Consider the following 27,776-nt stretch of genomic DNA (forward strand, 5'->3'; position numbering starts at 1 on the left):
CCACTATGAATCGAGAAAGTGGTGAAAAGGACGGGACGTTGGCAATCATTGCCGTTGAGTTTCATACAAACTCACAGCGAGTCATGACCCCTTTATTGTCATCTGCGGTGATTGGCTTCCCGTGATAAGTTGTCTTCTTTTCGCTTCGCCTTGAAAACTATGCTTTCTTTTTGAATTCTTATACCAAGACGATCACATACAATATTAACAGCTCTACCTTGCAGTTTCTTCCAGTTCGTCTTCGTCAGGCTCATTACGGCAAAGCATTATCCCGCGGTTCATTTTGGCAGGGTCCAATGCCCAGTTCGACAAACCAATGAAAGCGACGCGTGTAAAACTCTTTTCAGTCTGGATCACAAACCCGTCGTTTTGGTCATCATCTTCCAGGAGGGGATGTAAAGTTTTTAAGGGCATTTTGGGTGAGTCCTCCGCCAGTCCTACCTCATCTAACACTACCACAGAAGCAAACGTGTCTAAAGTCTTTCCCTTGTTTTTACTTTCTTGCAGTTCACTGCATTGCTGAAATGTCGCCAATATTCCCTCAGGGGTAGACTGTGGGCTACACTGATATGATACCAACTGAATCTGTTAAAAATGTTAAGAGACACTTACTCTGCGCCCTATGCCCAGACAACTAAGTTGAGCCTTAATTACTTACTAAGTTGAGAAATGATTAGATTATGAAGTAAAATAGCTTTTGAAATGCATTTTCTCAAGGTATGTTTCAAGGCTCTTCTTTGACTAAACGTTGCTTTGGTATAACCACGTCCATAAAGTAGAGGAAGAGAGGTAATTTTTTGCCCCTTCAGATTTTGATATTCCTTTGTGCAGTTTCTATAAAGATGTAGACAAGATAATACTAAAAAAGAAAAACCATTGTGGATCAATTTTCAAATGGATTCAACATAGGTGGAACCTTGGTAAAACTGAATCCAGTCTTAAGGGGGTTAAGTGCTGGACAGCCTTACTTGCTTCGATCATACCTGCTTAAAATGTTTGAAAAGGTTATGTTTGGATCTTCCTCCATGCATATTGTCTGCAACAACTGCTTTGGCCAGTGATTTAGAGCTCCCCGGCTTACCGACGACAAATAACGGGATCCTCAGCTCAATACACACCACCATCATAAACACATTTTCTCTCAAGGCCTCATTGCAGGCAATGTTTGGTCCAAGTTCCAGCTGTCCCATCAAAGCTTCTTGACATCTTTAAAAAGAGTTGCAGACACCATTTAACTTTTATTACGACTACACTGATATGACTATTTCGATAGACGTTGACTCACGATAAATGAAAAAGCAAATGATAAGCTGTGGTCAAATTATATACTTCCCGTCATTACAGGTGTTCTCGAAAGTCTAGTTTTTCAGCAAGCTGGCCAGATAAATAAAAGCTTTTTTCACAGGCTTTCTAGGTCAAGAGACCCCTAAAGTCTCAATGATTTGTGGGCAACTCCGGGTTAATTGTCCATTTGGCACAGACACAAGCACAAGCTGCAAATGTATATTTCTAATAAATTCTCTTAGGTTAAAATTGAAAGAAGTTTTGGAAACTGATGCTTCCCCTTTCATCCAGCAGTTTTTTTTTAGAGTAAACGACATCATTTGCATAATATCGTCAACGAGTCAATATTACCGACATATTTCCCGTTCAATTCTTTCAGCACCGCCAGGAAGCCTGCATGGTGGTCGGAATGAGTTTGCTACTGCCTCGCGGTATTCTTCCCTCTCTGTTAACCGTGCTTGATAACAAACTCCAAGAGCAAGAATCAAAGACCAAGTGATCGGGTCAATACTGTCGTCAATATCAACCTGACAACAATCAATACCAGAATAAAGTTTCCTTCTAAACTATAGCCTTACTTCGGTAGGTCTCGCTACAATCAGTCACAACTTTTCTTTATTTTATCGGACCATCATAAATTTTTTTACAGTAAACAATTTTGCAACAATGAGTGGATGGAAGGGTGTAATACGTGGGGCTGTGATGAACGTTAACCTTGAGAATCGTAAGGCCGCAAAATTAGTAAGCGAAAAACCAAGTGTTATCTGTTTTCCATTGCAGGGTTGATACCAAGAAAAACGTAAGGCATCAGAAAAATTGCAAACATAGCACTAACCGGAGACATGCGCAATTGCTAATCAAAAGAGTTTTTACCATTGGTATCTATATGCTACAGAATAGTCTTGGATAACGTAAAAACAATTCTTACGTTTTCTTCCTCGAGCGATTCATCTAAGGATTCTACATGGTAGAACATTTCCAGAGGATTGACTCTTGAAGACAGTTGCAGAGGCTCTTGCGTGGGCCTGCACTCTGCAGAAACTGTTTCCTTGGAAGCAAGAGAGAAGTCCGGCTCACACATAGACTCACTAACGGCGGGTTGCTTCCCTCTTTTCTTTGTGTCTGCATAGTCGAATATTTGTGTAGGCTTGCACTCTACAGATGCTGTTTCCTTGGAAGAAAAAGGGATGTTTCGCTCCCACATAGACTTGCTAACGGTGGATCGCTTTTCTCTTTCCTTTGTGTCTGCATAGTCGAATATTTGCGTTGGCTTGCACTCTGCAGATGCTGTTTCCTTGCAAGCAAAAGGGAAGTTTCGCCCACAAACGGTCGCGCTAACGGTAGGTCGCTCTTCTCTTTTTCCTGTGGAATTAACTTCTATGAAAGGGCAAACCATGCTCAGGCGATCTCGGAGACTCCGACAGTCGTTATGATTTGTTGCTGTAGTTTTTTCCTGATCGCATTGGTCGTCCTCAGAATCAGAGAGAGTTTCTTTGACATCAGTTGAATCTTCTCCAGAGTCGGAGTCACTCTCATTCTCGCTCTCTTCTTCATTTTTACGTCGCTCCTCTTCCATCAAACCAGAAAAATCTTGAAAGTGTTGGTAAAACCAGATCATGACCTCCATGGCTCGTTTAACATCACGTAAGCTCACAAATCTGCACTCATCCTATAGGAAAATGGAGTCATTGTGTAAAATTATTACGCTATGACTAAACTCTTTCAGTACATACCACACAAGGCGAACTGGTGACTTACTCAACAACCAGGGGAAGACTTTTTTGCAAAAGCGCGAAATGTAATAGTTATACTTGATTGCATTAGCTAAAAGTTTATAGGAAGCTAATAGGGCCAAAAACTGTAACAGATAAATTGACAAAGCACCTTTTTGTTTCTCATGAATTGTTGGGAGGCTGTTAAAACTGCTGCTATGGCAATAACCCGGTTTTCATCTTCCTGAAGACGACCTTCACGTACCTTTAAAGAAATGTAAGTATTCTTTAATCGAAAATAAGCGTTATTAAAAATTAAAATTTGAGGAGGAGTTGTGAAACTATCAAGATTTCGACACGCTACTTGCAAGATTAAAAAGAAAGAAAGTGTTAAAAAAGTTGCCTCACAATGTATCTTGAACTGTTTAGCCAAAACATTTCGAACTCGTAATTTGCAAAATTTGCTATTCTCCGCTTTCCGCAACGGTATTTGTAACTTCTTTTTGATTCTTACCTCTACCGACGTTTTGCCTCACCCTACCAAGATATTGTCTTTGGGGTTTTCAGTCTTTTCCTCGCGGTAATTTTCATGGATACTAAACATTATCTAATTTGATGTGATGTGGCTCATTTAAACTTCAGAAACGAATTGTATAGAAGGGGGAACACTAGTTATTCTCCCTTTTCAAACGTGTTAGAATACATCGCCTTTTTAAACCACAAGTACATCTACTCACAAATCTTCTAACAATTTGACGAGTGTAAAGTTCTTCCACTTCGGCATTCAACTGTCCAAAATCCCACACAAGACTGCGCATGCTTTCTGGCAAAGCATGCACTCGATACACAAGGTGACGCAATGGGATTCCACCTATATAATTGCACAATAAAAGTAAAATCAACTAAAATAAATTAATGATTCCAACTCAATATCGCTTGATGAAAAATCTTACCAAGGCTCTCTGTGGTTTCATCCGCTTTTATGTGATAGCCCAATCCTGCGGTCTCTAGTTTATGTATCATTTCTTTCGTATGCCTGCCGAGAATATTTCTTAGTTAGGCTTTGCTGTGGTTTAATGATGCAATCATCAACAAAACTACGCATTTCGTCAAGTTTTCCTGAAAATTTTTCATTACTCATTTATAATTCTACTTTTAAAATTACCGATTTCATAGAGTTAGCGCTGAACTTACTTCCGATATGGATTGCAAGCCACAACGAATTTCAAATTGTCACTCAGGGGACGACCATTACACCTTCGATCCACCATAATCTCTTTTATCATTCCCAAAGCGTCAGTGGTGTTTGCCTCATCAAAAAACAAAACAGTGTCGATTTTTTTTCCGAGACGTTCATTCTTGACAGCCACTGTCTCAGCATGAAGTACGTTCCTTTCTATGTCTTTGTAAGTGGTGCCGCCATGGACCTAGTGAAAAAAAGGCATCAAGTCTCGCGAACTTAACCTTTTCCGCTTTAAATGACATAGAGAAAGAGAGGTACAAGCTGAGACACCGAACCCTTCATACTGGTCTTTCTCCTGAGGCTATACCGCTTAAGTGTTGTTATATACATTTTCATAGCGTGCTAGTTGGGTAGTTCAAGGATGAAGAACGAATGGACGCACAAAGATTTGATACCCTGACGAAATCTCGTAATCTTGGAATTTTACTCGAAGATCCTTGAGAATTCCGAAATTCGGGTACATTTAACATAAGAGAAATAACCTATGGAATAATGCAACCTGGGGGATTTAGTCTCTGATCATGTTCTATTTGGTCTGGAGAACTTTCCTTTTTGTACGATAAACAATTTGCGGTGAAATTAATATCCTTACGAGGGACCGTAAACAATAGCAACAACAACAACATACAGCTACGAAAAATAACGTATGCGAAGCTTCAATGACATGACTTGCATTGAGCTTCAATTTCTCTTTTGGGACAGCTGTACTCTGGGGACATTCTATTACCAACATCAAGGTACACGCATTTTGGTTCCGACCAAAAAAATTCCCTTATAACCTTTTAATAGGTATATATCGCCTTCACTGATGGAACAACTCTATTCAACTTCTTTTCTAGTACTGGAAGTTTCCTCAAAACGGAGATTCAACTTTTTTATTTTTGGTTTCATGTTACCAAGCTGCGCAGTTGAATTATGTAAACTTATAACAGTTGGTCATTGACAGCATTTCACTACAAAACAGGAAATAGATTCTATAGTTACACCTTCATGAAGAGCATGTTTCTACGTTCCTCCACCTCTCCCTCGGTCTGCAGTCCGCACAAATACCGAATAAGTCTTGTCTTTCCACATCCTGTTTCACCCATGATTACAACTGGGATGTTGCATCTGAATCTCATGTGGATGGCTAGAATTTTCTTCACATTATCACCCGTCAATTCGTATGACTCATCCGGGTCATAACCGCACTCGATCGCCATGACAGAACACAACAATTGAATTTTGTCAACCCTGTTGTAAGAACAATTACAAAACTCTACTAAAACTGAATTTGCACTGATAGGATCACTCACTTCCCATAAGAATTATTTTGGGAAGGCCGTTCATCTCGTCACCTGGCATTTGTAGCAAGTGAAAAATTTCGAGAACAAATTTAAGCTCTACTGTTATATAGGTTCAACGCCACCAAAATGGAATCGTACGTTGAAAGTGCCTGACTTTGAGCAATAAAACCTAGTGGAAAACTTAAAGATGATTGAAGAGAGGGGCGCCGGAGAGAAAAACTGTAAAGGTATACGGAAAATTCTAGCGTGCAATTCAGCGAGTTTCAGAGAAAAAAGTTATTGTCGACCTTTTTGAATTTCCGATGTATGCAGCGAAAATGTTTCCTTGACAAGTGCATTCGTTACAGAAAATTGTCTACACGTTTTACAAGTAGGAAATGCGAACTGCTGATAGCTTTAAAATTAGCTTGCAGTCCATTGAAATAACTTGCATGCAAAGCCACCATATAATGTTCATGAATACCTACTTCGAATAAGACTCAAAGTTGTTGTCCAAATCCACTTTCTGCACATGAAGTCCTGTTCTAAGGGGTCTTGACATGATATTCCGCTTAATGATTTCTTTGGTCTTGGGATCTAGAAGATTTCCATTTTGATCAACTTGGAATCCCAGGAAAGTCATGGTCGCATGATCCGGGTTAAAAAAGATGTATGGATGAGGGCTAAGTTCAGAAAGGAATAGCAAGAAATATAAGGATAAACATTTTTATCAAAGTGCTCGATCTGCAACATAATGAGGTAATCTGTAACACAAATTGAGAATTCTGTAGCACAAATGAGGTAATCCATAGATAAAAAAGTCAGTTACCTGGTTTCCCATCGCCTTCGTAGCTGGAAAGGAACAATTTCTTGTTCATCGTATGATTTAGCTGTTTCCCCAAGGGAGTCCTTAAATACATGGCCTTCTTTGTCTGTTAATGATCGCATTGCAAAATCCTGATACAAAGCGACTTAGTGTAAGCAGAACTCAATGATGTTTGTTAAAACATGTATACACGATTCTACAATGGTTGCCGCTCATATCTGCCTCTTGAATACTTTTCTTACCTCAGACATAATTATCATAAATTTGACCACAAAAGTCTTCAATCCTTGTAAGGTGTCCGCTGTTAGCGATGGGTCACAGAAAGCACTTTCCTCGCAATCACTAAGCTGGTTGTTCAAAAAAGTTCACAAAATTACGAAGTTCTGACCAGGTTGGGTTCGGTACTCCACAATTCCTAACAAAAGCAAAAAAGCTATGAGTATTCCAAAGACGAAACAGCTAAAACTTTCGACGAGTCATTAGACATAGTTGTTGAACGTTTCCTTAAACACTGAACTTTAGAGATGAGCGTTGGAAACATCGTTCGGAACTGTTACCACGTGTTTGAATGATCACCTTTCTCTAAGACAAATGATGTAACTCGCACAAACAAAGTTGCAAACCTTATCAGCGTTTCAAGACATTTCGTTGGGTCCTTAAGTTTCCTTTGAGGGTTAAAGCGAAAGTCCTGGATGACCTCGGGGTTCGTTTCAAATAGGTGAAGATACCACCAGACACGCTGAACTGCGTCGCTCAGCAATTCTTCTTCATCAAACGACGGCCGGCTAATCTCTCCTTGCCCTGGCAAAAATATAGGTATAACTAAGTTTTGCAATTGTCATTAAAATTACTCTGCATTTATTGGGCAGACTAAAGCTCGAAAAATTACTGTAAATACCACGTTAACTATTTAAAACTACAACATATAACGTAGCAAGCAAAGGGAAAGGATGACAATTCCCAACTATATTTTTATTCCGGGTAAACTCAAATCTGTAAATGATATCAATCAACTTCCAGTTCGCACTCCTCCTAATGCGTTATAAATGGTACACTGACATAAATTTGTATAAACAACTTTGAATCTTTTGGTCAATCAATAATTTTAACCTACTCAGGCCTCTCCTTAAGGAAGGAAGAGTGTTTTCCGGAAGACAACACTTGACTGTTGGGAGAAGTTCATGGAACCTACATGCCTCCGTTGACTCTGTTGACTTCTGTTTAATGAGATACAAAGGTAAAAGAAATCTGCAAGTTGATATCTTTTTTTTTATAACAAGGAAAATTTTGAAATTACCCGAGGCCGGGGACTCATGAGGTGATTTTTAAAGTCGAACAAAGCGGTTTGTCTATGTTTCCGGGCTTGAGCGTTCGTATAAGTCCACGTACTGCGTCAACAACTTAAAAATACCTAACAAAAAATGTTACCATAGAGGCGAAGTTAGTAATTTCCAGGATATACAAGTCGTAGTAGTTCCTCCTCCAAACGCGCCCACAATCATCTGTTAGTTCACCCAAGATCAGCAAATTAAAGAGCAGTGTTTCTAATTCTGGCGTGACCTGTCGAGAAAGGTCAAAAGAGTTAAATCAATTAACGTAAGTAGCCAAGATCGAATTTTGATGTATCGAAAATAGCCTATTACATTAAGCAAACAAATTCTGAGAAATAGTTGGCACAGGACAAGCTAGAGGATAACAAGAATCTCTTTAACGAAGCAGTTAAACGTGCTCTTGTATTCAACAAGCAAATGACACCGATTATTTAAGTTTAGAGGAATTAAGTTCTCCCGCTCATTCCTGCAATGCCTGTTTTTAGATCATGAAAATTAACAACTTGAAAAAGTAAGTTAAATCCTGCTCTAAGTGACATAGCTTCTCGAATAGAAGCATTGATTTCGGTAATCAACATAAGGTTCAATCGATTAATTCGTAAATGAATAATGAGTTGAGAAGATACGTTTAAGTGAAAAACGCACCGCAGAGGAACGGTCGAGGTGGAAAATCCTGGACAAAGGTAGATCTGAAGGGAGAGCATGGGGCAGAAAGAAACCAACAACATCGGCGATCTGTGCATGTTTGTCGTGGAAAGGAATTGTGACACGCAGAAGAGGTGGTTCTTCATTCTCCTCTTCCATTGTCTTGACAACAAGCCGGTTGTTTGGAAGGGCCGCCACCTCTTCTGCCAACCTCAGCACATCCAAACTTTTTCCTACTCCAGAGTGGTCAGAAGATACTACTCGAACATTAAAGCTTTAAAAAAAACAGCAAAGAAATATGTATCCTTCAGTTAGGGAGCAAGGGACTTTGTTTGCCTCAGAGAAAGAAAAGGGTCGGTAGCTCATAGGATTTAACAAATAAAATAACATACAAATCCATTTTTCCACATTGCTTATCTCACTTCTACTGCCATCAGAAATAAATTAAACTTAAAAGTACTGAAACACATTGCGTCAGATCATGCTTTAGTGATACAGTGCAGATGAAAACGACTATATACTTTAAATAAGAGTTAGATTATCTAGAGTGTCTCCCTTAAGATATCATCAGTCTTGTAACCTGCAATTTTTGCACAATCTGGTTAAACAACGCGAACATGCTTTTCGTCTCTCATTCTCATCGAGTTACTGTATGTCTATCTTTTACATTTCTCAAAGTATCAACTACGAATGATAATGCTAAAACATGCGAGGGATGCAATGTCTGTGATCAAAACGGTTGTTACAGAAAATGAAATTTAAGTTCCCCGTTATTTGAAAAACACATAGAGATAAACCTACTTCGCCGCTCGACTAACTTTTGCAGCTGGATTCCAAATAACGTGCTTCTCATGATACTCGCCAGGGATCTGCTCTGGCGCTCTAAACTGTTTTTCGAGGTAGCGGCGGAGCTCGTTTAGTCGAGGATATCTTGGCATTAATACTTTGTACTGCTCCAAACAGGCTATAATATGAGCTCGCTCTTCGTTTTCGCTACTGCATAGAACAACAAGGGCCAATTCTGAAGATATGGAGAGGGAAATTAACAAAATAGAAAGAGAGAGAGAGTAAATCAGTGGACTCAAACTTTGGTTTGATTGTTTACATTTTCTTTTCAAGAGCCTCTGTTAGTTTATCAAGGCAAAGGAAAAAGAAACTGAAACGGGAGCTTTACATAGAAAACGAAAATCTTAATCGGTATAGCTGTTATGTAAACATATTTATACATCTCTTAGAAAAGACGAAAACACCCAGCCGAGACGCAAATTGTCAAACAGTACTTACTTTCATTCTGGGGATATTCTTGCATCAGTGTGTGTAAACAGTTCACCACCTTTTGGCTGACTTCATAGTCTAACAGATCGCCATTCACCAGACAATGCAATTTGTTTCCATCGCCTGCCAGGGCTCGACGCCATAACAGCTCCACCTAGACAATAGTTGACCATTATAAATGCGTATGTCATTTTAATTACCAAAACTTTTCTTAGAGCGCAGTAGGTCCTGTTACACAGATTACACGAATAATCGAAAGAAACTGCTAAAAGAAATTTAAGTATACATGTAGCTTGGTCAGTGGCTTTTCCGCTCGCGCAACGCTAAAATAATTATAATGAATTTTCACTTTACAAGCACTACCACTAGCGTATCTAAAGAGCGTGTGACCTCAGCTAGTACCTCCTCGGATGTCGTTCCGGTGGTGCACACAAGAACTTCGTCACTCTTTGGCAAACTCTGAACTCTGTCGTCCTTATAAAGGTTTAGAACAGCAGCAAATATTTGTTCTGCAATTAGTAAACATGTAAATAATAAATGACTGAGGTGGCCAGGATTGATAGAATGAAGAGATAATGATGGGGAGACAGACTAGTAACGAATTCATTCAGGTGGCTAACTTTCTTGAAAAAGTCGCAACACTTTTACTGTGATTTGAATCAGATAGGTGGATATCTAGTTTCGTGACTTTCAGTGCACGTAATAAGACAAATCAAATTTCTCCTTCCTTTCCAGTCATGCAGACAAATGAAATCCGTTTAAGAGAACTAGAATGTGCCTAGCTATATGCATGCAAACAGAGAAAAGTTATTATATCAAGAAACAAGCTAATCGAGCATCTTCTAGAAAGTGACTTACCCTTTGTTACGAGCACGAGGTTCGGCTCTCCTAATCTCAGGTAACTTGGGAAAGCTCTTCTTTCAGGACTCCCTTCAATAATGAAGAGGAGTCGTTATTTTCTTGCAATGATAATAATGGCTCATAAGCCTTAACCCTGCTATGATTTGATTGAAGGCTGGATATCACATTTTACGATGGTAAGAAGCTAGCATAAAATGACGTTTTCCACCGAACTATTCTCAGTAGTGTGGTTTATCAATTGCTGAAGTAGCCCTTAAAATAGGTGTTTAAAACCTGAATAGAAGTTATCCTTTGTCAAACAATACCATCTCATCCATCATCATCACGGGGAGAAAGACAAAATTCGATTGAAGGCAACATGATATATGACCAATAAATCATAGTGTTAAAATACCTTTTTTAGCTGCCAAGTAAGACAGAAATACGCCTATTTCTTCTAGACCTAAAATGGTGCCCCCTTTTGTTTCGTCCAGGTTTGGCTCGTCAGGTAAGCTCAACTCATCATCACTGCCTTCTCGTACACTGCCACATCAACAAAAACGACAAGTGCTTTAATAGATGCAAATTAAGATGAAGGAATACTTGAAACTTAAGTCACAAAAAGCTGCACCGAAAAAAATAATTCCAATACCTTCATTTCATCTTTTCGATTGTAAATTGTACACAAATCTTAAGTGTGTGTTATTATTTTTCCCTACATCTTTATCGGGAAAAATTACATCGACACTTCACAACAGAATATAGATCATTCTCATGCACCTCTTTAAAACATTTAGATGTTCCTGCATTGACCGATGGGATACAGAAGACAGAAGTAACGCTACTTAAATTCTCGCTGTAAAAATCAGCCACGCCAGCCAAATAATATCTAATGGTTTCCCTCAGGTTGGGGAAATTTTGCATGACGCAGAAAACTACCCAAACCATCATGATGAACATATGTTACTATTTGCCAGTAGTTCGGATAATCAAAATAATTAGCAATATATAGTCGGTGTTTATTTCATCATTAGGTGTAGTAAGTCACCTCATCTGATCACAATCAGAACTCTGGGATAATTGCATCCACTCTACATCTGACTCAATCTTCTGATCTACGATCTTACGGAATCTGGGGTCTCCTGAAGCTCTCTCAAAGAGTTCGTCCACAAGGTCGCTGTCTCCCATGTTTTGCAAACACCACAAACCAAGATCAGCTTCCTTACTTTCCCAATTGTTAACAAGAGCTGCTACGGCTAGACGTTCAGGTTCTGAGTGACTTAACCTCTCCACATTTCCAAGAAGGCTCTCGTATTTCTCGATAATCTGCACTTCATCTATGGAGTTGTCTTTTCCGTCTTGACTTAATAGAGAAGTTATTTGAGTTGTATCCCCCAGAGTGTCTCCATCACTGAATTGACCAAAATCTGGCGACAAGATTCCCGCATCCTGAAAAACCTCTTGTAATAACGATTTGTGGATGCCTGGAAACACCTTTTCAAGAAGACTGTAAACTTGAAGCCGATTTAGATATTCCGTGGTAGAACTGTACTTCAAACCCGCGAGTTCCTTGCGCAAGAAAAGAAGCTGTTGTATAGTGAAAAAGTTTAATTCGTGGTACTTCTTTCTTAATGAATTAATGTGTTTTTTACATTCTTTGTAACGGTGATCGAATTCTTTGCTCTTCGACTGAATATCAGCTAGGACTCTCTTCCCCATAACGCTTTTGCATTTATATTCTCCTTTCCAGTCGAGATGAGACACGTCACCGATTTCACAGAGACTCACATAAGCCTGGGCAAGTTGAACAGCGCCTTGTAACAACTAAAAAGAAATAATTTTATTTAAAATATGCTATTTTGTGGGTTTTTTTTTCAAGAATGATAAATAAAATTGTACTACAATTTGTTTTAAATAGAGGTTTAACTATATGTTGTGTTAAACGTTTATCGGAACTTCTACATCACTTTTTTGGCTTTCCACCTTCACTTTGAAGATTTTTTGACATTTAAGGAGTCGATGTGAAGCAGTGGTTGACAGTATTCATAACATCAAATTTGTTCTGACAAAATTACATAAAATTAAACCAAATAATAAGGCAGCAGCAACATGACGAAAATCAACTGAAAACTAGACTGAAAAATGCGCCAATCCATCAACTTACCGAGACTTAAGAGAGGCGATAAAAAGGACTCGGAAGAGAAGCAAGGTTAAATATTAGGGATATCATCAAAGAGGAAAGCACAACTAAAACTGATAAATGAACCCAAGTTATAGATGTTGTTATAGTCTTATCAATGTCTTCCTTAGCAAGGTTTAGTACGATCCTGAAAGGGTAACTTTCAACATATCAAACTGCGCTCGTATACTTTTCCTGAAGCTACACCGATATCTCACCTCTCCAAAATTTCGTATATCCTCCTGACCCTGTGAATCCTTTCCTGAGATGAGAGCCAGTTTACTTTGCAGTTCCTGAAGTTTCTCCAGATTGAATTCTCTTGCCTGACCAATACTCTTGTCTGGTGGTAGCAGTAGGCTAATAACAGAGTGAACGTTTTTCTTGTCGTAGAGCTGAGTAGATGCTCCGTTGTCCAACTTCCCTATAGAGTAGACTCCTCTTGCATTTATAGCTTGGGCTAATTTGAGAGACGACATGGCATGCTCATCCTTGATTCCCTTAAGCCACTGAAGATGATCACTGATATCTTTCTACAAGAACAGGAAGCGAACACTATCTCTTTAACAAATCAAAGTAAGGAACTTTACACCATTTTACCCTCTCGCTCCTTTTCAAGTTTACCAAATCATTCCACATAGCAATAAGAAAATATTCGTCGTAAAAACCCCTGCAACACGTCAGCAAACAAAAAAGCATCCTTGCAAATATATATATGTTTGTTATGCTTCTCTCTCCTTCAAGGCGCTCAGAATAATTGTAATTAACATCTACTTGTATTAATTCAAGACGGTCCATTACAAGAGGAAGATCACACCTATGAGTTTTAATAAATTAATTGAGTCGTCAATTATGAAAGTCACCAACTTCATTTTGAAACATAAAAACTACACACCGCTCGACGGCTTAATAAATTTGGTTTTGCCTTGGTTCAAATATCCTATGGATTCTATTTTTTTTAGATTATGTGAGTATCGTATGAAGAATAGAAAATGAAAATAAAATTGCTTGAAAATCTTTCCCCAAAGAAAGTTCCAACTGCAACAGTTACGAGAGAATTGCACAAAATGATTGTTAAAAGTATAACTTGTGGTAACTTCTGTAAATATGGAGAAGTTTTAACTCGATAGGTGCAGATTCGGGCCAGTCCCACGTGGCCGGCTGAATAATTAAAGTCACTCGCTGAAACGCAATCATGGTGAAACATCAGTATGGGATATCTCCTGGAAACCAGATGCTTCTAAAGCACTTTTAGAAAGGCGTAAGGAGACATTTTGATGTTTCGAATCGCGTACAAAGTAAAATTACGTAAAATCCTTCAGACAACCTGAATGACTTGTTCTAAAGAACTTAACTTTGCAAATGAACTTTTAAGGGATTGAGTCATCATGCAAATATCTAACCAGTTTCATTGGCAAGGTTTCGTTCCTTTCCACCTCTTCCCAGACACCTATACATATCTTCATCAATTGCGCGAAGTCAGCATGTTTGTTCGCCAGGTCAAATATGAAAGGTGCGAATCCAAGGGCAGTGGTGTGCAGACAGGAGACACGATCAGTTTGGATGTCACTTTCATCAGCGGACATCATCGCCAGATCTACCAGTGTTTTCACTTCCTCTCGACCTGAAGATAAATTACAAAGTCAAAGTTTAAACTGTGAGTTTTTAAAAGTTACTGAGTAACATGTCATATCAGGATACTGCATTCTCGTTAAGTTGCGTGCGTAGGTTCTTAAGTCAGTCGTTACCTTAGTCTACCTCCTCTCTTCAATAGGTGTTTTGGCAGTTGGTTGCTAGTCGATGAGTTAGTAAATAAGTCCTAACTTTTAAGTTACTTAAATGTCAAGAAGTAGTTCGAGATACCTTTCACTTCTTCCCGAAGCCATAATATGAATTCCTTGCATTCAATGACAGTCCTCAAGCATTGAATCATTGGTCTCGAAACACTTTTAAGTGCTCCTGCGATTTGGAAAATCTCATCACTGATGGTACCGAGTAGACGTGTCTGAAATTCTTCATTCATCTTAAAAAAACAAGCGCAGATGGCCGTTAAGTGCTATACACCATAGCGACTATGGCAAATTAGATCACAGTTTTGCAGTCAACAATCATCTACTGCAGGTGTGAGTCGCTGCAGTGGTGAAATACATTATTTCTCCTTATAAAACAAAGAAGACTTCCTCTCTAGATATAGATTTTTTTATAAATTCATTTAAAAAATGTACCTGATCACGAAAATCATCCAGCAATTGGAAGTCTCCCTGAAGTTCCATTGCTTCTTTGAAATCTAAAATTGTGGCTGCAGTATCCTCGCACTCTTTCAACTTATGGCATTGTTTAATTTGATCAACACGGCCAAGAAGAACGGTGTCAATGTCGGAAAATTTGATCACTACTGCCTTAATTTCCCTGTCTAAAGCCTCGGGATCATCATTGAACCTGTGGAATTTCTCATCCACTTCTTTAAGACTTATTTCACCGTTAACGATTCTTTCCCATAGGCCTCGCCATTTTCGATAAGAAGGCAGCCAAAGACGCTCTTGTACTTTGTCTATCGTCAAAGTCCCGTCAAACCCAGGCTCATCTTTATAAAAATCGGCGGTCCTCTGACCACACATTCGCCAAAAGTCGCGGAAAAGAAGACTATGGTGAATATCATGCAAAGATTGCATCATTTTCTTGTTCGTTATCGTAAGATCAAAGAACTTTACCACAGGTTCATCTCCATGTCCACGTTTATGGCAAATTTCAAGTATTTGTCGAGAGGGCAGGACCATTTCCAGTTTCTTCTTGATATTTTGTAGGTCAATATCCACTAAAAAGAGAAATTTTGCAATCAACAGTTGATTTCAGAGACATGAAGTGAAATGGGCGGCTTACTATTCAATTTTTCTTGGTAGTACAGTAAATGGTTTGAGCCCGGGGGTAACATGTCATAGTGTACTTTGATCGTCCGAGTGAGTGTAGTCTTGAGAAGTAATGTTGTCAGCTGCTGAAAAAAACTATTCAATTTTCTCTGATGATGACTTTCGCTCGGGTTGTCGAAACACTGTGGGGGTTGTCGAACCTGACATCAGTCATTCTCAGGAATACACTCACCCGAATGACCAAACTACACTATTAAACATCTTCTTGTTGGATAAAAAAAAAAGTTTGAATAAAATGGATATGGGAACAATTAAGATAGACTGAACTCAAACACAGATTCATCTCTCGCGAAGTTTTATCATGGAAAATAAACGACACTTGTGTTCAGAACTTGAGCTCTCTGTGTTCATTTTTCTGCAGCATCAAAATTCTGCATCACACTGGTGGTGTTTGCAAAACATGCAAGCTTCATAGTGGCTGGGGAGGTTTCACAGCGAATAGGCCTGTGAGGAAGAAAGAATATTTCAATAATATACCTGATTTGATAAGAGAACACATGTGAATGAAAGTAGAAACAGTGTCTCTTTCCTTCTCAAAGGCTTCGAGCTCCTCAGCGCGCATTTCAAGAAGGACCTCCACACCCACTGTTTCTCTCTGGTTCCCGCTAGCCTTACTGCCAGCCACAACTTCTTCCTCTAGAGATATGTTCTCTGGAGCTTTAGGTAGCAAAGAGTACAACTCAAAAAATCTGTCTCGGTCTTTATTGACAATTCGTAGTGTGCTCACTTTAATTTCACCACTTCTCAGCCAAAATGCTACATGTTCTACAAGCGAGGTCGCAGAAACAAGATGTTCCAAACCGCCATCGGGTAAGCAAGCATTTCCCACACTTTCAGCACCTATGAGGATACATCAGTGATGAATATTTGTCTTAGGGGGTTTTGTTAGTCTCTGAAAATATTCTAACTCGTTCAGTAGAACTGAATACTCTAGCCCGTTTAACAGATGTATTAGCTATAGAATGAAGTGAAAACATCGATCATTAATTTTAAGCTTATCAGCAGAAAGCTACGGCAACGCACATTGCTTATATATATAAGTCAAATAATACTACTATACGTACCAAAATGTTTAAAATATTGTGCCATTGGCTTCCATGTAAGAATGTGTCCCAACACTTTATCTTGAGAAAGCTCTTTTTCGTTACTGTCAATGGGCCAGCAGGTCTCCAATAGAAGGGAAAAGAGTTCTACAACTTCAGCAGACTGCATCTTGGACGTTTTAAGATCTGAACTCAAGTCTTCCATTTGGTTCTCCAGTGTTCCGTTCTGAAACAAAGTTTAAAAAACCCGTATGTACTCCGAAAAGAGGGATTCAAATTTATCGCGAAAACTGCAAGCAGCCAAAGCGGCCAAAGTAGCTCTAATCCTTAGAGCACTCCTGAAAATGCCCCCACTATTTAAGCTTCAATTTCGATATGCAGTCCTTCATCCCTCTCAGCTCTACATCCTTTTTGCAACGTCTATTTTAATATCTTTCACCATTTCCTGCGCATTCACCTTAGAAAACGTCATCAAACTCAACCCCCAAATTCATATAAAGTACTATGAAACGTGCACCTTTTTCGTGTTCCAAAGGAACTGCTTTGGTCACCATTGTATAAACATGGCGACCCCAACGTGATATCACATTATTTTCACCTTGACGTACAAAACTGAGTTGAGCTTACCTCTAGAAGGTAATCTGCAGCCTCGTAAGCGGCAGCCTTAAGACATTCATAGATATCTAGATGATAGATTTCTCGGTCCAAAGAGCAGAAAAGTTTTATCACATCCCCCTGTGTCAACTGTGGTTAGAGAATAGGCATGTAAGGGTTCATTGGTGTCAATTAATTCAATGTACTATAGCAATTTAACATAACAATTCATGTTTCAATACCAGAAAATGCTCTTAACAGGTACTTTCGAGGAGAATCATATTCGCCTTGCGGTTGCTGGACTTCGTTAAATGTGAACTTAAGGAGGCTCCATAGGGTTTTTGTTCAAAGTTGACGAGCGCGCTAGCGTATTTTTTTTCTAAAAAAAATTTTTTTTTCGCTTTTCTAGGTCACTAAAAGCATTTTCTAGGTCACTAAAAATATTATCAAAATAATTTTTATTATTAAGCGAAGGCTTCACGAAGGGAGGCGCTTACCAGTGATAATTTGGCTTCGCCTTTGATTCTATCCACTCTCCTTCGGTGAAATCTTTCAAAATTTTCACATTTTGTGAAATTTATCCTGCCGATCATTTAAAAGCCAAAAAAAGTAGGGGTTACAAAGGTAGTTTCCTCGCTGTGGGCAATTTTGTGTTTTCTTCCTCTATCTCGAATTTGGTCTTATGAATTTTTTCTTATCGACAGGCACGAGGAAGGGCACAGCAAATCTTAGGAAATTCCACCGAAGAAAACGCGATAAATCTTGCTCGAAAGATCCCTATTTTCTTTGTCACAAAACATTACTTAATGGAGTAGAACTTCGCCAAGAGATGAGTATGCGTAAACTTTCGAATCTTTTGCATCATCTGTCGCCTTTTAGCAATCTTTCCCATGGTGTTTTCTTTTTGGTTGAACTCTTTTTCAGGCGTAGAAGTCCTTTGAATATTACGGTTGCAGTTGTTAGAAACCGTAGATTTCGTCATATAAAAATTTTATTGTGTGAAACTGTTGACGCCTTTTCAGATAATAATTGTGCGATCGTATCGAGCCGCCATGTTCGTTTTGCACGTTGAAATTTTAAAGCTCGCGCTATATTCGCACGCAGATCTCGCGGTCAAAAAAAACCTACAGAGGCTTGTAAATTGTGGAAATTTTGCGAGATTTTACGGAAGCAAACTGAAGAAAATAATGATGGCTTTTAGTGACCTTGAAAAGCGAAAACACCAAAATTTTCTGGAAAAAACATTATGCTGGTGGGCGCGCTAGCATTGAGTAAAAACCCTTTGGAGCCTCCTTGGGATCAAAAAAGATTGAAAACTAAACGAAACTAATCTAGACACCGACGCACACCCTTTAAATCCCAAAATCTGTTTCATGCCGAGGGAAAGAACAAGTTGGAAAGTCACTCTTAATTGCCTGCGAGTGCACTTTATCAGTTTAAAGTTTACTGGTTGCTTGTTATAACAAAACCTTAGCCATTCATTCCCGAACAATTTAAAAAATTTTGTCCTCGACTTAATTAATAAAAGGTTTGTCTAAGGCAGAGTATCCAGATTTCCCGATCACTGTGAATTGGATTGGTGACTTCTTTATCCTAATGTGTATACGAAAACAAACTAATTTACTTTCATCCCGAAATCTTCCAAAACATTCAACACCGAAGAAAGAAACCAGCAGAAATTTACCTGATCCATGCGATATTTAAGAGACTCCCTTAATTTTTCTTGCCAAAGCTGCTGCAACTCATCGTCTTCAAGTTTTAAGGAGAGCATGGCTGTCCACCCCTTAAACAAAAACAAATAATTGAAGATGTATTTGCCACAGATTTTATGTATATCGTAAAATAACACCAGAAAGGAACACCAAATTTCTTTCCTTCAATTTGTATTGATACGCCCTGTAAACAGCAGAGGGGAGCAAGGTAATTATGTATGGTACAATCAAGAAAAGAAGCAGGCAGACAGACAAAAAATCAACTACAAGGAAGCAGGAAAAGCGAACAGTAAAACGAACAAACGTATGGACTCATGACTCAGAAATGACCGCCTGAATAATGCAATGCTACCTGTAATTCTTTATGGCGTTCATCTACTGTTTTGTCAATCAAGGTCACGTGCTTATCTAAGGAGCCTTGTAAAATCTGTAATGCCCCTTGAAATAAATGTATGCTTTCTTCGACTTTCTTTTCGTCCTCCTTTGGATGTGAAGAAAACTCTGCATCGGATGCAATGCGTTTTGCCATCACAAGGCTACTCCCAAGAAGAGTGAAGATATCAGAGAGAATCTGAATTCTCTCCCACAAGGTTGAATTGAGTTCCTTGAGTAGTCGACGCAGAAGATGTGCAGATGCTTTGGCTACGGACATAACGAGGTAATAGTCGGCATGCTCCAGTCTGGCAAAATAAGGAATTTTAATTTAATTGCATTATAAAGCTTTTGTTTCTACATTTCTTAAAGCACCATGAGAAAGATATGTCGGCAATTTCACTACACCTTCTTAATCTTACACTTAACATTTATGGTCACAACATAAAACTAGTGAAAGTCGTGAATTACATCCTTCTTCAAGTTGATGAAAAAATCTCCAATCTAGTATTTGCAAGTCTTACCTGTCAAAGTTATTCATTATTCTGGTATTCATCTCTCTTACGCACTGGGCGAGGTGATCCCACTGACGAGAGAAAGAAAACACAGCCATTGAAAACAGGCCTTTTTTTCCTTTTTTCATTTTATCAAATAATGTCAGGGGCACGCATATAGGCCAGATGCTACTGCCCTTGACAACATACAGTTTAAGAACTTCCTTTGCTGACAAGTGTCTCAAAAGTGTTATTCGATTGCAGCCATGCGGCAGATGATGTTGGCGGCTCAAAAATCTTCTATTTAAAGAAATTGACAAATATACCACTACCTCTTTGTCAGGTAAGGATTCTTCCGCAACTCGAGTTACTGTCCATGCGACTTCATGAAGAGGTATGTGCACGTCTCTTTGCAGCACCGTTGCTATGTCACGGAGAGGAAGTGCTAACAGAAACGTCCTTGTAAATAAGGGATCAAGCTCAAACATCGAACGGAGCTGAGAGAGAAGATGTACCGGGTTGCTACTCCTGCAATCGTAATTAAGTTAATAGACTTTAAGCAATTTTAAACTGTCATCGCAAAAATTATTGCATCAGCAGCATCAAAGTTTACAATAAGAGCGCAGCTTAGTTTGTTAGTAATTCTAAGAATGGTTGAAGAAGCTGCCACTATTCGAATTTAAAAGTTTTATTCACCATTGCCGCTGCGCAGATGATAATGAGGGAACTAGTGCGTTTGAGAGCCTAGTGGGGAGTTCCAGGTCTTTCATTCACCTTCGTTGACGTGACCAAAGTCTTCAAAAAGACGAGTAGGTAAGGACTATGAAAAAACCATTTCCGAGCTGTACCAACCTCGATCATATGGTTATAATTACGTAACAATTTATGTCATTAACTTAACTGATAATATCAATTAAATTGAAACACTTTTACCTGGAGAAGGAAGCCTGTCGCCGAACAGTTTTGAAATCCAAGCCTTGTGTTCCCCACCAGTTGTTATCTTCTTTTAAACCTGGTTCTGATGTCAACTCTTCAAAAGAGAACGGCTTACTGGTATCGGACAAAAAATGAAGCAATGGCATCGCAAATAACCAGTGAAATACACCTCGACGATATTCGATGACGTACATGCAAAGTTGTAACAAGTAGTTGGCCAGAGAGCTGAGAAATATAAGTACAACTTTTAGTACCTCGCAAGTTTTATTACCATTCATTAATGATGTGTACATACATTTGTCTAAGTAGAGTAAATTGTTATAGGAGAATTCATTTATAATTTGAGATCACGCAATATATTAATTATGTAAAACACCCGAAAGAAGAACGTGGATAAATGAAGAGAGAATATATAATTAAGAAAGAAGATGTCTCTTGCTTTATGCAACATCAGAATATGCATACTGTCGTTGTAAGTGCTTACTCTCGTCCAGCATCTTTAGTCATCCTTTTTTTTGAAAAAGTAAGTAATATAACCTTACCATCACTATTCCAATATCATTTAGCACATATCAACCGAACATAAGTTGACGCTCCACGGTCGTTTAGCCACACATTATAAATTACCCTACTTTTTTTTCATGTTTGCTTTCTTTTAAATTGCTCGAAAAAACTATGCAAGTATAGGAAAACTTGAAAAATATTACCGTTGACAGTTTTCTTTTGGAAAGTGTCTATGTAAAGCGTCGAGCCCGCTGCACTTGTTTCTCTCAGTATCGCCCTGTAGTAGGAGACACTCAAAAAGTTTCCTCAATTCGTCATCTCCAAAAGACTCTAGTTTATGGTCAACGGCGACGGATACAATTATCGCTGACGTGACAAGTATCCTGGCTTGAGATTCCTCATCCTCGGTATGAACTTGCTGTGTCTGGATGTTGCGGTTTAATTGCGGGGAAATGTATCCATGTAATACCTTATAATACAATAAAGCGTTAAACATTAACTGTTCTGAGAAATGGGGACTTCCCGTAGTTACTTACTGACAAGCCTACTCTACCAGTTCATGATACGTACTTCACCATTTCGCATTTCTATACTGTGACTGTTCGCTCTCTTAACAAACTCTACTTTTTTGCACGTGATTAGTACAGCAACGCTTGTTCTTCTCCTCAACAGCTACCCCATAGCACGTATAGCTTTGATCAATGTAATAAACTTTGATAAAACGTTTCACACCAGAATTCGTAGTGCGTCTTTGCGCGAATGGTTTCTAAGTAGACGAAAACAAAAATCAACCTTTTTTTCACTTTACCGAAAAAAGAAAAAATATTCAAAATGCACTAACCTGTACTGCATTAAAGCCATCTGGAATACGCGGATGAAAATTACCGCCGTTCTCAAACTCGGCCCTTGACATACAGTAGAGCACATTGTTGATTTTATCCAGTGTAGCTTGCCCATTGGTTCCTTCCTTTTCGGAGATTTCTCCCCATTCTGGGAGCATGGCCATCATCGCCAATCGGCGGCCCTCTGCAGCATCATCGACTTTCCATTGAGGGAAGAGGCTGCGAATAGAATCCCAAAAACCAGGTTGACTGAAGACTGCATCGTCATACTGGTGCCATGTAGCTGTAGAAATTTCAAAGAAAACAATTACTCTCCGGAAAAAATGAAAGGAAGGGTGAAGTGAAGGAAGAAAAGATGGAAGAAACGAATGCAATACAAATATAACTTGAAATCAAAGGCACATCATACCTAATTTCCCGAAGATTTTCGATCTAATTTGAAATACATATAATATACCCTAAACTGTGGGTGCTTCAAAGCATTGATGCCTAACTATATATATGCAAGGCTGAGAAGCCCTCACGTAGCTTTGTATTACCAAGAGGGCTTTGTTTTAGTCCTACCGTTGGCTTTAATTGAACTTTCTGGGATGCGTAGACATCGATTCACATGTCTCCCAGGATTTAATGGCCTGAACCCAATAAGACACTCCCAACGATCCTTAACTATCTTTCCTTTAGCATTTCCTTGACTGCTTGGCACCACAACATACTTATAGGCAATCGATCGAGAGGCCTCGCTGAGAGAAAAATTAGCTTTCCCCTCAAGCAGGTAATTGTGGCCTTTCACCTCCCTGAAAATAACATGTAACAAACGATCTCGTTATTTCCCAAACGATCAAACAATAGCAATTTCCTTCTTTTCGCAATTTTATTTTTTATTAAGTTAATTATTATTTAATGAGAAACCGGAGAAGGTTGCAGTTTGCTAAAAGTGTCAAATTATAAACGGTTTTGACTTTCGACATTTTGAAGGAGGATGATGGAGTAAAGAGGCTCTTCACCACAATTGTTGATGATGTGAATCATCTTCTGCCAGCTCTGTTCCCGCATAGGAAAAAAAGACATACACGGGGAACACAAAAATGAACGGAAAAAGGAAGTACAGTATGGTTCAGAAAAGAGCTTTATCAAATTTAAATACCTTAGAAGTCGCATCTCGATCTGTCCAGTTCCAGAATTCCACGAGAGTGGGGGGTCTCCACGTAAAAACACTTTGTCACCTTGATTAAAGTTCGCGTTAAAAGTTGGCGTCAGTAAAGCGTGAAAAATAACTGTAATAGACGCGTCTTGGTTTGCCTTTGTTTTCCCATTCGAAGGTTGATCAGCCTTGGGTGGTTCGTCTTCACAAGCTGTCTTCTGAGCTTCGGATGTTGCAGTCAAGTTGTCGTCTACCGTACCTTCTTCATTGGGGTTATTGGTATTTTCAGTAGCCTCGTTATCTCCCGTATTGTTCAAATAATAGCCATTATTTGGTGGCGGTGCTGAAACTGCACCAAAATCAGTGACCACCGACTGGTTAGCTTGTTTATTGTCATTTCCTGGTGGTATTGCATTACTTCCAGGGTCTAAGGGCGCACAAGAGTCGATACTGTTTTGATGTGCGCATGCAGTACCTTCGGTGTTTGTGGTTGTTTGGTTGTCATTCATGGTATCGTCGTTTTTCTTTTCCTTTTGGCACTGAACTTTACCGTGTTCTTCCACTTGTTTGGGATTGTTTACTTTCTGCCCATCACCGAATTGGATAAGCATCTCTCTACTGTTTCGACCTCGCTCTTCCACATTATCTTCAAGGGATCCACCACTACAAGGAAGACCAAAGAATCCTAATTTATCAACTATTCTATTGGAGGCTCGCAAGGTTTGACAAGGTAGAAAGATATATATTACTTAATTTGAGAAATTTACAACAGTAAGATATATCGAGATGACAAAGTGTTAATCATGACAATAATGATTTCTTAACGCACTTCTTGCGCTGTGTTTTAACTTCATGTTGATCTTTAATCTGAGTGTCCGTCAGTACCTGAAAAACCAAGAGAAACCAATCGAGGCAATAAATTTAGTTACGCACAGACATTATGCGCACGCCATCATCACATTCCCTAAATACCTACGTAACATATTTCCAAGATGACCGAACATTTAAAGCTACAAAGAACTACTGGTTAGCTGTAAAATATACTTTGATGTTCTTATTGACAGAGACATCCAAACTTTAAGTTTGCCACCAAGTGAGACCGTCAATTTCTAACAGGAAAGTTGGTACACCTGTAAGCGTCCCCAACTATATATCATTCAAAAAAACTGGTCCACAATGCTTCCCTCGGTTTCTTTGACTCAAACTATGGGAGAGCAATCAATGTTTAGAAAGGCCGTCAACTCACAGTCAGGTTTCATAAAGTGATTTCTCGAGGATCCAGATATCGGTAAAAACAGCTACAAAGTTTTTTATTTGTTCATGTCGAAAAAAGTGTATTAGTACAGCCTAAATCCCAGTTCTGCAGACGTTAGCACTTACCGTAGTAGCCGTTGCACTTTCACCACGAAACGTTTCTGGTTGCAATGTTTTTTCGCTAGCTTCCCGCTCAATGGCTTCCACTGTGTTTGCGAATTTCGGTGCGCCAGGAAAATTGCTTGAGCATGCAATGGCTGCACTGTTTGAGTCAGACACCAAAAATTTCCCTGGCTCAGCGGGAAAGTCAATAAGAGCAGCTTGTTGTTCTTGAGGAGCTTGGATCTCATCTCGATTGGATCGACTGTTAACACTTTTCTGGTCTGGCAAACCTTCTATAGTATTTTCATCACTGCTACTTCTTTCGGCTCCAGTGACTGATTTCGTGTTAGGCGTTTGGCCAGAGACATCGGGGCACTGATTAGGAGAAGGATCAAGTTTGTTCTCAGATGCCTCTGGCGGGTTCCGGAATTCTGCCCAAGTAAAATTTTACATTTTATGACATTATCAAACCGCAGATTAAATATCATGCATTTTTGTAAGCAGATACAAAAGACGACAATGGCCTCAATGTCAACCTTGTTAGTTGATTGCTATTAAAAATTCTGAGATCTAGATTTGACTGCTGTTCCAAATTGCCTTTGACCAGGGGAGTAATGAGCTTCCAATCATGGCTCATAGTTTAGTTTTGTCAAATCATAAAGTTTAGCTTTTGAAGCAGAGTGCGGAGCCAGTAGGCATAGCTTCGTAAATTTTTTGCAAATGCTCCTGACTCATAATCATTAGACGATAATGTTGCGAACACATAACGCAATGCAACAGCTCAAATACATGTCACTGTATTCATCCATCTTTTAGGAATTTGATGTTGACCGTAAAATTTGAACGACTGCATCAACATTAATTAAGAATAAAAATCATAATTCTGCTATACAGACTATATTCTCCTCTTTACACTATCTTTGTTTTAGGACTATTTAATTATAATTCATCTGAATCCAAACTTTTTCATTCTACTGCAAATTCAGTATTTATTTTCATTATCTGCTTTGCATTGGCAATAACCGCAACGCATTTCCAAACGGAAGAGCTAATTACATGCGAGAGAGAATTGGAGGAGAAAAACGTCTAAGATTGACTTCACTTTGCATCCAAATCTCCGTATGATGAGTTGGTAATTCTAATTAAGTTTGTAATATAGAAAACTACGTATACAAATTTAAAATTATTAAAAAATATATAAAGTTTTACCCTATAATGTCCTGTTTCATAGTAGCCATACACATCAAGTGAAACAAGCAAACGTTGTCGTCCGACAGTATTCGATAAAGAAATCATGTCTATCATAATTCGTCAAAATAAATTACCTACACCGAAAAGTCTCTCGCTCTAAGCCCGAACTCAGTCAACCATTTTGATATGGAGGAAGTAATCATCGCCTCTTCGTCAAACGAAAAAAGCACTTCGTGTTAAACACTTGTATTCTCCAAATCACTTGCACCAGTGAAACATGTCGAAAAAGAAACTTTTCATGGGATTAGCCGTGAAGCAATGACCCATTAATCTGTGAACCTAGTGTCGTCTAAACAAAGAGATACTGAGAATGTCTCTCGCTTAATTCATTTTGTGTTCAAATGTCGCCGTCGCTACAAATCTTCGTTTTTTATCCTTGAGTCCAACTTTTCAAAAGTAAAGTACCAGGTTTTTTCTCCTCTTCAAATTTATCCTCCGTGAAGTACCCAGAACAGGCAATCTCGTGATTGCGTTCAAAGTCCTTAGTTTCGATATTTCCTCTGTCCACCCCCTGTTTATTGCAAGGAGTCAATACTCAAGTTTCAAACATTAACAGCGTTAAAAAGATTAAATGCCATAGATGGGTAAGTTTAAGTGATGGTAAAGGTCCTTTTTCCTAGCTTTTCTCGATCTACCTTCGACTATTAGGAAGATATTCTCGTTGCTTGTCGTTGATTAGTCCCGTGCCACTAAGTTCGTTTTGTCGTGTCACATATCGCTCCTACTCCTAAGAAGGCTTCGCAAATAAGAAAATCTGCAGCTTACCTGAAGTAGCTGTTAACTGCTCAGAGCTGCTACTCGACACTGTTGAAGTTCCTGATTTTACAGAAGCAAGATTAGATCCGCAATTGCAGCAGAAGCGATGATGTTCTTGCAGTTCGGGGTGCCCACAAGATGGGCACTTCATTGTAACACGAAATCCTTCTGAAACTACATGTTTCGCTTGGAGGAAATGTTCCGCTGCCAAGTCCAATTTTCTGCAAAAACACTTCTTCTTTCGATGTCGATGTGGAGTAGAAATCGTTGTGTGATTAACTGCAATGTTTCCTACTAAATGTTGAATCGCTTCCCGGAAAACCTATTAAATAATCTTGTCGACCTCGGGGAATTTAATATTTCCCAGAAATCTTTCTGAAAGCGGAAGTCGATTTCACTTGTCGCTGCTTTTTTGAAAATTTTTAAAGCTCCCTGAGAACAGTCGATCAAAACTCTAAAACTTGTTTGATGAATTGACCGTTTGGGCAGTTTTCAAGGTTGATTCAATTTGTTTTTTAAGGAGCCGATAAGATTTCCACGAAATGTCTCTATTGTAAATAAAGCTATCCGGGTTTCTAAGAAATCAAGCGGAAGTCGCTTTTTCTAGGGCCTAGTTGAAAAAATGAACCAATCATGCTTTTGTAGCGCAACATATCTAATATAATGTAGATATCGATTCTTAGTTTCGAATTTAAAATGAAAGCGATTGTAAAAATGACGATTGTTTGATAATATTACAACGCACATTCTCACCACAAATAACAGCTAAATTACTCGAGTGGTTTACACAATTTATCGGTCCAATGAATAGATTATCAAAACAAGCTATTTATATTTCTCTGTCTCTCACTAGATCTTATCATCGATCTGATAGCAATTGCCTCGTTAAATTACACAGCTCGTTCTGCGGAAGAAATCAAGAGGATCTTAAGGTATTGAAAGGAACAAATAATTTTTTTCCCAGCTGCTCCCAATGCAGGGACACTTTCGAGACATTGCATCCTGGGGGAATTCATTTTTCGCTTTCGAATTCGTCTCATAGGTAAACCTCTGTGCTTTCGATTTCATTTTCAAGGTGGCGTCAGCACGGTTAAGAACCTCGGGGGTGTTACTAAACCGTAGATTTACAGACCGTGGAACCTATGGAACCTGCGGATCCAACAGAACCTGTGAAACTCATAATTTGTGTAAAAAAAAAGGAAATTAAATGATACCGTCAAGGATGATAAACAAACATATTACTCTTTTGAC

At 38.9% G+C, this 27,776-nt stretch overlaps 1 pseudogene; it reads right to left on the reverse strand.

Annotated features, from left to right (window-relative positions):
* The window catches only part of LOC131797154 (E3 ubiquitin-protein ligase rnf213-alpha-like), a 53,632-nt pseudogene extending 26,813 nt beyond the window's left edge, over positions 1 to 26,819 (reverse strand).
* Positions 26,820 to 27,776: the final 957 nt, after the last annotated feature.

This window comes from Pocillopora verrucosa, chromosome 4 (genome assembly GCF_036669915.1).
Source record: "Pocillopora verrucosa isolate sample1 chromosome 4, ASM3666991v2, whole genome shotgun sequence".
Classification (NCBI taxonomy): Eukaryota; Metazoa; Cnidaria; class Anthozoa; order Scleractinia; family Pocilloporidae; genus Pocillopora; species Pocillopora verrucosa.